This window comes from Symphodus melops (assembly GCF_947650265.1).
Source record: "Symphodus melops genome assembly, chromosome: 8".
Lineage (NCBI taxonomy): Eukaryota > Metazoa > Chordata > Actinopteri > Labriformes > Labridae > Symphodus > Symphodus melops.
This window is the reverse complement of record NC_136698.1, coordinates 21,369,405-21,382,956: the sequence shown is the minus strand read 5'-3', so window position 1 is coordinate 21,382,956 and position 13,552 is coordinate 21,369,405. Positions and strand designations below refer to the sequence as shown.

Genomic DNA, 13,552 nt, shown 5'->3' with positions numbered 1-13,552 from the left:
TCACTTATTTGACATGGTCGTCTGTATGCACTCACAGCCTCACTTCAGACGCTCCCACTTCTTTTTTTCCCCCAGATGTGCTCAGGCGTGGAGACATGGAGACATGTTGCTGTGTGATTGGCTCTTATGGCTTGGCACCAACTCCCCAAATGCACATACACAGATGAAGAGCATTTATTCAGTCTATTTCCGTTAATCATAACAACATCAACTTCTAACATTGAAGTTTTATACACGTTTTATTTTCTTACATTGGAAATTCAGAGCTCTACATAGAAATGCAAAATCATGCTGAAACATAAGCCATACCTATGGGGAAAAGAGGCAGTCACAGTTAGGTATTGCCACCCCTGACCACCAGCCTCTGGACGAACCCCTGCCCATATTGCATGTTGCTTCCACATGTAAAGTAAATCTTCTTTGGTAGTGTCTTTTCTTGTAGTTAATGGTAAAATTATTGCATAGAAATCCTCCTCATGGAAACTTTGATAGATGGAAGCCAAAACCTTCAAATACATGTACTTCCAAGCCGACACAAACATCAATCAACACCTGAGATCCCACATACTGTAGCTACTGCTGGAGGAGAAAAGGGCTGATGGGAGACTGACAGGAAGACGTAGAATCTCTGAATTATATAACCAACAAGTTGTGCTGGTGTCTGTCAACATGTTTTTTTTCTGCACACAATGGTTGTGTGCCCGTGTAAAGGGTTCAGCCACTCTGTATTAAAGCAGATTTTAAGTGAGGGCGAAGCAGTTCTGTGGACATTTTGTAAACACGTGTGTCTTTGCTTCAATCCATGTTTCTGTATGCATGAGGAGAGGATTCAAAGTGAGAAGTAGCACATCATTTAAATACAAATCTGCACTCAACTCTCTGCTTCATTGGCTGCAGTAACAACCCAGAACTCCTCACAAAACACACAGACAGACAGACAGACAGACACACACACACACACGCACACACACATTTGCAAAGTGCTTTCTCTGATAATTAACTTTTCCCACCCCTGACACACAAGAAAGAAAGACACACACACACACACACACACACACACACAGGATGAATCCTTTCTGTGATCAATGTTAAGAGCGTTCTTTTGTTTCACTTTCCTGTTCGGAACAAAACTCATTTAACACACACACACATCTACAAGCACACATAAACAGCAGTCGTTATCGAACGCCCATATAAAAACTGTGCAGGCGGGTCCCGAAAAGTGAAGCAAACCTTTTGGAGCCCCACATCCTCTATGTGAGCAGGCAGGAAATAGTGAAAGCTATAAAATTAAAAAAACTGATTTTAAATGTTTCTTTCAAAATGTCAACATTTCTTTTCATTCTTAATTCTTCCCATGTTCATTATTTGTATAAATTAGTATAAGTTATTTTCTGTCATGATTTCATGAAAACTGTTGACGAATGAGGCTCCTCATGTGCAGTGTGCAGCAGGTAATTAGAGAAGAGGGAGGAGTTGCAAGAGGAAACAGAACAAAGACTAACATTAGAGTCACTGAACTTTCCATGATGACGTGCTCCAGATTGACACAAGAGTCTGTGTTGTGTTGAACTGTACCCACTATACACCCTGCTAAGCTCTGCATGTTTCGAAACAAAACAGTAAATGTGTCAACTCATCCTGCACAACCAAACCTCCCATATAATGCACCCAAACTGTCGCGACTGACACTTTAAAAATTCCCACAGATTAAGGTTGAAGTCATATCTATGTACAGTATATTTCAGATGCACACACATACAGAAACACACCTACACACACACCCACACACACACACACACACAAGAAAAAAAAAGCTTTAACTAGCAGTTAAATCAGAACAAATATTCCGCAGTGGTCTGCAGATTTCATTTATTATTTAGCACATATTTGACCAGGATGGTCCCACTGAGATTACAAACCTCTTCGGAGGAAGATAGATTAACAGACGTGCTTGCTGTTGTCATGGTGATTCCGGATGCTGTCTGCCAGTTTGTGCAGAAAAAAAATCAGGGTAGAAAAAAGTCTGGGAATCCATTTGCAGCTCTGCTCTCACTTTGCATTAGTTAGCAGTCACATGACTGAAATGTCACACATGCCAGAAACTCTTCTGGCCAGTCGGGAACATCTGATTGGGCAGTGATCAACCTTCTCGCCCCCTTTTACACTGCATGATTGATGACACCTGATATTTAGGCTGACTTCAAAATCTGTTTAGGACTCAAAAATCAGAACTAAATCATCCAGGTTCACACATGGTTTATGGGATCTCTACAGCTCTATTGGAAAGTCACATGAGAAGGGACCATGCATGAATTCTGCAGCTCCACCAGCCAGAACTCCTCTCCACATTTCCTGGCTTCAAATGTGGGTCAACAGCACGATGTGCCAGAAATTACAAGGGATATTTTGTTTTCACTTTTAACAAGAAGAGCAGCGGGAGACTCATATCCATATGTATATTCAATAAATGATTAACTACAACGAAAGCTTATTATTTAAAAAGCCTTTGGCAACTTTCCTCATCATCACAAGTACAATGAGATATATACAAAAAAAAAAGCAAAAAAAAAACTGAAGGTGCTTATTTATCACACAACATCAAATCAAATGTTACAAATTTAGCACACTCTTCTTGAAGTTTTATCTGGTCGACATTGTTTCTCCGCTTTCACACATGCTTTGTGTACTGTCATTTCAGATCCAGCCAATCAGTCCGGTAGTAACTTTTTTTCGCAATTCCTCACCGACCCTCTCATCTGCTTTCCCTCGTTGTTTTCCCAGTAACAACCAACTTCCACTCTTTACCTTTCAGCTTTTCTGCTTTGCTCGCACACTCTCCATCATTTCATTCTGGCTTTCTGTTCTGTATGAGTGCCTGCCTGACCCTTTGAACTTTCTCTGTACTTTTCTCAAGCAGAACTTGAGGCATGGATCTGGGTTAAAGCCAAATTATTCAGTGAGCCTTCACACCAAATTAGCTGTGGTTTTGCTTCAGCTCAAAGTATTAAAATTGCAACTGACTAACAACAAGTACAATAAACAATGGTTGGATCCATTTGTAAGCATTGGGAAAAGTAAACAACAATTTAATGTCTCACTTAAGAAGTAGATAGATAGATAGATAGATAGATAGATAGATAGATAGATAGATAGATAGATAGATAGATAGATAGATAGATAGATAGATAGATAGACAACACTACCAAAAGCTCTCTATTTAAAAAGCGAGTGGTGTTTCATACTACACACTTCAAAACCCAATGGGTTGTGCACATGAAGAAAAAAGGGCAAAGAGCACAAATAGTTTGGGCTTTGTGGTAAGTGTTTCTACAGCTAAGTGGAAGTTGGATGGATGCCACAAGAATTATGTCTGGCCTGAATCATCCAAGTCAGGTCATCTTCGTTCAGGTCTGGGTGACACTAAGCTCCAGGCTTATTTCAACATTAAGTCTACTGGGCACTGAAGGGGCAGAGAAGTGGATTATCACAGAATGGATGCAGACGTATGAGTGGTGGTGGATGTTTATATAAATCCATGCAGCGTCTCCAAGTGAGGTAAAAGGAGGGACTGGATTTGTTTGGACAAACTGTATTTCACTGTGGTATCTTTGGAAAAGTATAAAGTCAACTAAGCACATTCATATACAGTATATACTCTTTTCTAATGAACCCATACTGTCATGTGTTTACGTTGGTCTTTGGTGTGTTTCCCTGTATCCTTGTGTCCTTCTATGTTGGCTGTAAGTTTGTTTCCTGTTTTTCTTGTGTTTAGGTTCCTAGTTTGGTGTTTAGTGTTTTTTTTAGTCCAGTCTTAAGTGTTTCCTGTTTTATTTTTGTAATCTCTGGTTTAGATTGTGTTTTCGGTGTCAGGTTTGACTTTGTAGTAATCCTCAGTGTCTGGTCTTGTGTTCTTTGCTCCTTGTGTGTTTCACGCCTGTCTTGAGTAGCCTGATTAGTTTCACCTATCTCATTAGTCTCACCTGTGTTTTATTACCCCATGTCTATTTAGTCTCTGTGTTCATTCCTTTCTGTGTCAGTTCATTGCAGTCTGTCGGTTTCGTATGTTGTTTGTCTCCATGCTCCTGTGGGTTACCTGTTTTTTCTTCTGTGGATTTGTCTCTTGGATTTTGATGATATTTGTTTGGACATTTTTGTAAGTACATTTGTTGCCTTTTTGTTCATTAAATTATTTTTTTTACCTGCAATTGGGTCCTCCTCCCTGTTTTTCTACCTCTATCCATGACAGAATGAACTGACCTAAACATGGACCCAGCAGGATCTTTTTCTTTGGGGTTGCGTGAGCTTGCGTAACACCTCGCCTGCATTAACAATGACTATAAAACAGCTTGTTCTAACAGGGAAAGATTGGCAGCTCTTTCTGCAGCCCAAAAGGAGATAAACTTAAGACCTTGGCTTAAGCATATGTTCCCTGATTGGTCAAAAGCTTCTTTTGACCCTCAAGGTTTTGTCTCTGATTCGAGTCATTCTTAGCAGCCTGAGCCTCAGCACAGTACTTGATAGTACACATGTTTTGTGTAGTTGTTCAGTTTGGGTACACTGTGAAGAAGTTATCTTGTTGTGAGAAGACTACAGTCTATTCTAAGTAGCTATGACCATTCTTGGAGAAACGTATATCTATATATCTATATATGCACAGAGATCATTAAACTTGTCTGTTATACAATATACAAAAAGTGACAGTGTTCTCTGTCGGACCCCCAATTGGGTTGTTCAGATTCAGATTTATTTGTCCTTTGCAGGAAATTTACTTTTATGCAATCTTCTATCATCCACTCTGTTTTATAGATTAAGCATGAGGGAGATTTGGCTTAACCCCATACAGTACTCATCTCAAGCCTCGGTCCAAGCCTCAACTCAGGTCTCAACCAAGACCTCAACCCGAGCCTCGGCCCAGTGCTCAGCCCATGCCTCAGCTCGGGCCTCAGTCAAGGCCTCGGACTCCTTGTGCCTCAGAGCCCCTGCTTCCTTATTCCGTTGAGCACCCTCTGCTTCCTGATTCTGGTAGCACAGAATGCTCCCTGCTTTATGTTCCTAGCCCTGCTGAGTGCACCCTGTGTCCTGATCCTGGTTCCGCAGAGCACCCCCAGATTCTTGTTCCTGTTTCTTCAGAACATGTCGTACTTCCTTATCCAGGTCCTGCAGATCGCCTCACGCTTTCTTGTCCTGGTCCTGCAGAGCACCTTCTGCCTTCCGTTGATGTTCCCTCAGCGATCCGACCGATGTCGGACAGTCCCTTGACAGTCTGGCTGATGCCTGACGAAGTCTCCTTGGCAGTCTGGCCATTTCCTGATCTTTCCTCGGCAGTCCGGCCGACGCCTGACGTCGTCTACTCGGCGGTCCAGTTGACACCTGTCGACGTCTCCTCGATGGTCCGGCCATATCCTGACCCTGTGGTTGTTCAGTCACCTGGGCGCCCACCTGAACTATCCCCCGCGTTTGGTCGGCCTCCCGGCCGCCCACCTGATCTTTCCCCTGTGTTGGGTCGGCCTTCCGGCATGTGAAGCTGCGAGCTAACTGCAGACATCTAACATTAGAATGCTAACACAGCAATGCAGGTCACAGACAGTTGCAGTTCAACACATTTTTGCCCGCCGCTAATCTCAGGGAAAGGTCTCGTTATTTGCTGTATGGCTTTTGATGATGGACAACAGACTCTTAGAAATGCAGAATCCGCTCGAAGCTTGTTTGGCAATTGTAATTTTTGAAGGTGAACGAGTGACAAACTCCGAGGAAATCTACAAGACATCATTCGATCAAACTGCCATTCTTTTGTAGTGTGATGCTAAATTGCTGTGTGTCCCTGTGTAGACTTTTAATCTGCATGTTGATGATTTATTTATTCCATCATTATGTCTTTAAATTAACGGATTGTGCATACAGTGAGATTCATTCTGTAAGACATATGCTTGAAATCATTTTCTCGTTGAGTTTATGTTCAAAAACATTTGTATTCATTATAAAGTGATTGTGAAATTAAAGGTGATCGTCATTTCTCGACGGCAGGGTCATCAATGAAGTTGAACTTGATGCTCACTGATCTGAACTGCAATCTGAACTGCGTTTATCACAACACATTTACTATGGCAACAGTTTGTTTAATGACTTCCACTGCTTTCATTAAAATCAGTTCTAGTGACAAATAGTATGAGCATTTCATTCTCTGATTGATGATTTATCAGAGCCACATTGCATCCTTGGTTAATGTGTATGAACAGCATTATTTTACAATTGATTGACCAAGCTTTCAGACCGTCACTGACGGCAGGAGTTGCTCAGCTCCTCAGTAACTCAGATGCTTGTTCCGCTTAGCTCGGTGTAAAGGTTTATTTAAATCAGGGACAGTGAACAAAAAAACACAAGAAGAGAAAAGATGCTGTGCTAGATACTAGTTTAGCTAACTCCAATCTGTTCTCGCTGGGCAGATGATGGCAACATTAAAATACAGGTCAACCATTCATGCATACGCACACACACACACACGCACGCACACACACACTTCATAAGAGAGAAGAAGAACACTGAACTATATACAGATATTAAAAGAATATTACAAGCAGAATGAACTTATATGCTCGAAACTCTATTCACATACTTCTACCCAGGGGTTCCCACATTTCTCTGCTCATGACCCCCAAAATAAAAGTGTCAGAGACTGGGGACACCCCTATGTTCCTGGAGTGGGCTAAGGCACAGCCAGACACACACACACATGCACATACATAGTAATAGGCCTTTCTGGAAACACAAAAGAACATTGCATGTAATGTAAACATGTCAAGAATATGTTTATGTATTGACTTTAGTGCAGAGCAGCCAGGCTGACTCTAATAAACAGACACACAGGTGTGTTCACTTTTATGCCTAAAGAGCTGCAAATAAGTGCAGTGGTAAAGGTGAGTTTTTTCCACCTAAGACTCCTTGCGAAGGTCAAACCATTCTTGTCCCGAGCTGACCTCAAAAAGGCCATTCACGCCTTCATCAGTGTGGACTACTGCAATGCCCTTTACGCTGGACTCAACCACTCTCTCCTCCAAAAGCTCCAACTGGTACAGAATGCAGCAGCACGCCTCCTCTCAGGCACCTCCAAACACTCACACATCACACCAGTCCTCTGTTCCCTTCACTGGCTCCCGGTACGGTACAGGGTGGACATCAAAGTCCTTTTGTTTGTTTTTAAAGCCATTCATGGCTTGGCCCCGGCCTACCTCTGCGAACTTTTAACCCTCTATAACCCAGCCAGGAATCTGCACTCCGCAGATCTCACCACCTTGGTCATCCCTAGGTCCAAGTACAAAGCTTTGGGGGGGGCAGTCCTTTGCTGTTTTAGGCCCTAAACTATGGAACGCTCTCCCAGCTCATATCCAATCCGCCCATTTATTCGGGCTCGCAATTCAAACTTAGCCACTAATTGGACTTACTTAATTATGTTTTAGTAGTATTGCTTTTAACCTTGTTTTTACACTTCAATGCACTTTGTGCACCTTTTGTGGTGCAGCTGTGTCTGCTGCTCTTTCATGTCACCATTGTGTTTTAATTATGTTTTAGTTGTATTGCTTTGTTCTTGTTTTTACCCTGGAAAGCACCTTGTGCACCATTTGGTACTAGAAGGTGCTATACAAATAAAATGGGATTGATTGATTGATTGACCTTTATTTTTTAGTATTTTACATTTTAATTTCAGTGTAATTTTAACTGGTGATACAGATTTATTTTAAATTGAACTACTTGTTGTATCTGTTTACAAAAACAGATACAAAACATTTAAATTTATAGGAAATAATATCAACATTAGTTATTCTGCAAGACATCTCAAGCCCTGGGGGCTACTTTGTGAACCACTGATCCTGCCAATAGTCAACAGTAAAGATGGTGGTATAAAATCAATATAGCGTAGTATTATGATATTTTGCATGGTCATATTATGCCATCTCAGAGTCGTCAAACATCAATATTTTTTTATTATATTAGGGTATGTGCTTTTTAAATGTTTAATTGCTGAAGGGGTTGCACACTCCATTTTGAATAAGTTGGATTTTTAAAAAGTGACTACAGCTGTGCAGATATCCATACACGTTTGTGTTGAGTAAAGTTTGATAAGACTGAAACACTAACAGTTCAGATTGTGAGCTGCATGCAGACATTACACAGTTTGACTTTGGCCACAATGTTGGTCAGTATGGGAGCTTGACTCTCATTGTGCAGAAATATAAAAAGACTGGTATCATAAGGGATTCATATAGTTAATAGTGTATGTTACATTTGAAAATGTTTTTTTTTATCCATTTGAATGTATTTATATGAAAGGGTTAACACTTACATAGAAAGAAATAGAATAAATAAAGCTAATTGATGTGTGTTGTGTAATTCATCAACCAATCATTGAAGTGAGAAATTGATTCACTCAATACCAGTGGCAGAGAGTTTTCAAGTGTTTCCTTAAAAGGATAATCTTATTATGTTCACACAGCTGTGTGTATGTGTTTGTGTATGTATAGATGTGAATGTGTGCGTGTTTGTATAGATGTGTGTGTGTGTGTGTGTGTGTGTGTGTGTGTGTGTGTGTGTGTGTGTGTGTGTGTGTGTGTGTGTGTGTGTGAATGTTTGAGTGTGTGTGCGTGGATGTGAATGTGTGTGTTTTCCAACAGTGATGTGTGAAAGCCAACACACAGTGTCTGCAGTGATTAAGCCCTCTCTGTTTGAGTGCAGTTAGAATAAACTAAACTGTTTCATATAACTGCCATCATGTTTCCTAAATATAATAGTTTAGCAAAAAAGTTTTAAAAAATGCAACATTTTAAAGTACAAAAATCTGCCTTCTGTCCATGGATAAGATGAAACATAACATGACATTGGGTCATACAGGTTGTAGAAATATGAAATAAGTGTTGAAGTTGTTGCCATCATGATCAAGAAAAGGCATAAAGTGTCTTTTTGGCTTTGGTGGATGAAAGACAACGACTCCCAGAATGCACAGCAATGCAGGCCACTCCCACTGAAATTAGCCTGCTCTATTTACAATCTATATGGATGTACAGACTAGGGCTGGATGCACGACCATTTAAAAAAAAAAAAAAACGCCACGTTTTCTAGTGATACAAAGCTGAAAGCAAATGGTAAAGTTGGAAAAGAACCTAATGCTGCCTTACAAATAAAATGATTCCCTGTCCCATCCTCACAGACAGGAATATAGGTTGTTCACTTAACACTGGTATCCGCATAGAATCAGAGCTAAAGCATCAGCTTGGTATCAGATTTTACAAAGCTGGATCTGAGCATCCATTTTCTCAGCAGACACGCACAATGGTTGATAATCCTCTCTTAATCAAGGGAAACATGTCTGTATTTCCCAAACAGCCTCCTCAATAAGATAACTTACTCTCATCAAATCACTAACAAAATATTGCCACTGGAGCCCTGGAAAGAAAACAAAACTGCACAGTATACGCCCACATGTCAACAGTGGCTGCACACAAACACAGTCAGATGTTTGCGTACAAACACAGAGAGGCACACACAGAGCTGCATGACTTAAAAGACGGAAGAGGCACGCAGACTTCAAATCAAACTGAGTCAAATGGAATTGATTCAGCTCAGCGAGCCGTCTGTGTGTCAGCCATTACTCAGAGTGCACTTGCTCACTTTTCAGCTGTACTCACAGCCTGATTGGTGGCTCAGAGAACAGGAGAGAGAGAGAGAGACATCCCAATGTCTGATGTGGTAAATAAGAGGTGGGCAAACTATGACCCTCAGTCACCATGGCAATTCAGCAATATTAACATAAATCCACTCGGCTTTCATTTTCTCTACAAAGGACAATTTATGTGGATGCCTCGCCGATATATTAAAGGCATCCTGAGAAGATGACTCTGGCTAGGTGCATATCGCTTTATCTCCCTCTGCACACCTGCTGTCTTCAACGAGGAAAATGTGTCAAAGTAAGAAATAATCACAGGAGAAAAAGAGCAATCCACAGAGCAAGAATAGGTCATGTAAACTGAGATTTTAAGAGCAACAGGATGTCAACATGTTCTACTAAATGTTATGAACCTCGTCATATCCCCTGCTTAAATCCCACTGCGTCTGCCTTTGTTTGTCATTTTTAATGAACGTGTTATCTTTCAGATATCACACATTTCCCACTCAGAGCTGGCCAGTGCAGCCACAGCTTCTGCCTCCAGATTGTCCATGGCAGCAATGCTCTGGTTGGCAACGTTCAAGTCCCAAGAGCCTGTCTCGAACGGCAAGGCTGCTTTCTATGCTGTTTCATGCTAATGTGGTTGTGATTGCTGATGAAAACAATTGGTAGAATAACCGAGCTGAGGAGGCTCCTGATGGGTTTTCACATAGATCATTCAAGTATGTTACACACGGAAGTCATTTAAACATACTCACATTTTTGTACTCAGCAGTTATAAGATAAGACGCAAACTAAAGTTGTGGGATGACACCAGATTCTTACCAGCATATGACCCCCATGTATTAAGCTTTTGAGTTTTACAGGACTGTCTTCAGTTTCTCATCTAAGTAACATCTTTTAGAGTTACACATTTGGAAAGGTTAAGTGTTTGCATTCCTGTTGAGTGACTCCTTAACCTACTGTCTGTCTGTCCAGCTGACGTTTCTGTAGGTTTTCTTTCTGCTCTCTGTACCTTTTTACTGAGAATCACGTGCCAAATGTAATCCTTCCACGCGAAAAACTGTATGCAAGGAGTGTGTGTGTGTGTGTGTGTGTGTGTGTGTGTGTGTGTGTGTGTGTGTGTGTGTGTGAGAGAGAGAGAGAGAGAGAGAGAGAGAGAGAGAGAGAGAGAGAGAGAGAGAGAGAGAGAGAGAGAGAGAGGAATAATGTGGCGGTTCTGTTCAGCACCATGGACAGCGCTGCAGCGGCTGCTGTTTAAACTCGTAGCAAGCAGCGCGTGCTTTCCGTGCGCCTGAATTTGTGCGACTGTGAGCTCGTGGAGACGCGGAGGAGAAAGTAGAGACTTGTTGTGTCGTGCAAGCAGTGAAAGTCTAATAACGTACTTTTTATTTAGATGAACTTTACCTGCTCAGAAACACACACACACAGAAAGAGAGAGAAAGACAAAAACCGCCGGCTTAACTTGAAAACATATTAACCCTAAAGTCCACCTACCTGTACGGTGAATCATTCCTCGGTGTCCGCGCACAAGAGGAGGTAAATTCCCCTTTTGGAGTTGATGTCTTTCCAATGCAAATCCACTTTCCCGTTCAAGATAATGCAACAACAGATGAAGCGTAAAACCATGGAGGAGGAGAAGGAATATTTCCCAAAGACTCTCCGTTAAACATTCCCAGACACGTCCCTCTCCTCTGCATCACCTCTGGATAGTTCAAGAGGAGGGCATCAATGTCAGTCCGACCTGAGAACTCCCTCGTCCGCTGTCTTGTGAAAGTTTGAACATCGACCATTCCTCCCTGCCTCCATGTAGCCTAGCGGGGATTTCGTGAGTGGACTGTCGAACAGGACCGGAGGGAAAATCCCGGAGATCCAACCATATAGGAGATGTGTCGGTTTTCGCCCTGGCGGTGTGCAGCGGTGTCTGCAGGCTTTAAGACATGTCCTCTAAACTTTGGGGGCATTCATAGTGGAATAATTGTTTGTTTTTTTATACAAGCTTTTAAAAAACTGCTTTTTTCCCCGTTAGTTTCGGTTCACGTGTTTCTCCCACTATTGATAAAAACACCAGTGATCTGTGTTTACAAATCCACTAAAGACTCAGTCCAGTGCTACATATACACCAAGGTATACTTACTGAACGACGATGTTATGCAAACTAAAACGTTTTTTTTTAAGTTTCTAAAAGGTTCACAGGATATCTGTTTTTTTCAGTTTTTAGATTATTTATTTTTTAGATTATAGATTAAAGTTATTTTGAGAATGGAAATAGCCTCCTCTCCTTGTTTTAAAAAATAATAATAATAATAATAATGTTTTCTGTTTATATCTGAAATAAATTTGGTATGCACACAGAGAAATCAAACTGATTGTATTTAAATGATGTGTACTGCATTGTAATGTATCTGTGCTACCTTGAGCTGTATGTATTTGTATTTTATTTCTCTGAATCCTGGCTCTCATTCCTCAGCCTTCAAAATCAGAACTGGTTGTTATTGCCAAGTATTACATATACAAGGAATTTGTCTTAGTCCAGTGCTAAAAAACAGTTAATATAAGGTGGAAATAAGGCTAAAATAGCAAGTACTTAAATACAATACAAGAAGCAATTTACCAATAAATAAGTTAGAATTTAAAAAAATGTCACATGTAAAAAAAAAATGTTCAAAGGGTTCATGAATGAGAGTTGTGGAGAAATGGCAGATTGCAGACGATCACCTTCTCTGCAGAGCGGATGATACACTGCAGCCTTGACTTATCTGTCACTTTGCCAGGATAGTAGTTCCTTCTGTTATTGTTCATGTTTTCTCTTTGCTTTAATACTTATCCTGTGTCTTGTTTCTTACCCTTTGCTTCCTGCACTTCCACCTGTGTCTCTAGCATCTGTGATGTGTCTCACCTGTGTTTAGTTGTAGTCACTCCCACTGAGTATTTAGTCTCTGTGTTCCCCTCCTTCTGAGCCTTTTTGTCTTGTTCCTTTGTGACGACATTCTGGCCTTTAGTAAATTTCCAATGTTGTATTTTGAACTTTTTTTCCCGTTTTACTGCACAGTCTTTTGCCTATCGTTTTGGATACCTCAGCTGGTGTTTTGGATTCCTGTATTCCAACCCTTTTCTGATTAAACAGACTTATATCTTTAACCTTAAAGTATACTTGGAGATGTGTATTTGGCTTCTGTGTAATCTCTTTCTTATGTCAGTTTCAGTGTCGCAGGTTCGTCTTGACTACCGGTATATGTTTAACAAGGAGTTCGTTTTCATCTTGGGTGTGCCTCAACATCATCTTCTGTTATAGTTTTGTTTAATAACCCTCTGGTGGTGGAATTTACATACTTTGTGTTACTTAAAAAAAAAAAAAATAGTATTTGATTTGTGGATGAATGGTGATGAATGAATGTTTTCCTTTATTTTTAAAAGGAAAAACATGAAATGTCAAAATGACATGCTTAAGAATCACAGAGCCTATAAGCTAAAAGTTTCAAGCCAGAGAGGTTTTTCTTTTCTGATTTCAATGTCATGCATGTTTTCCATCTCACTTGTTCACAAAGTGTGGCTTTTATTACTAGCTTTCTATTTAAGAACCTTCCATTGCCAGCCTGCAGCACATCTTTATGTTACCAGTAGCACAGTATCTCACACTCCCAAACAGACCTCTTCTGAAACAACTTCATGCTGAAAGGGTTCAGGTGTCCCAGATTTGAAACCTCTGACAGGCTTGATGTGTCGCTCAGCTGTAGAAAGCATGGAGGCAGACCTTTAGAAATGCAGGGTTGATGTTCTTAAATGTGTTTTCCTTTCTTAACCAGGAAACAGGGTGCAGGATAATGGAGGAGGGGAGCCTTGTACTGAATATAAAAAGCAGAAAAAAGTAGATCAGACTAAAAGGATTTCTCA

General features: G+C 40.8%; 1 protein-coding gene across 1 annotated transcript in view; it reads right to left on the bottom strand.

Annotated features, from left to right (window-relative positions):
* The window catches only part of nlgn1 (neuroligin 1), a 472,336-nt gene extending 461,065 nt beyond the window's left edge, over positions 1-11,271 (bottom strand). The window contains exon 1 of the mRNA XM_079350042.1: positions 11,156-11,271. The gene's annotated coding sequence lies outside the window, so the exon portion shown is untranslated. The remainder of the gene's footprint in view (positions 1-11,155) is intronic.
* Positions 11,272-13,552: the final 2,281 nt, after the last annotated feature.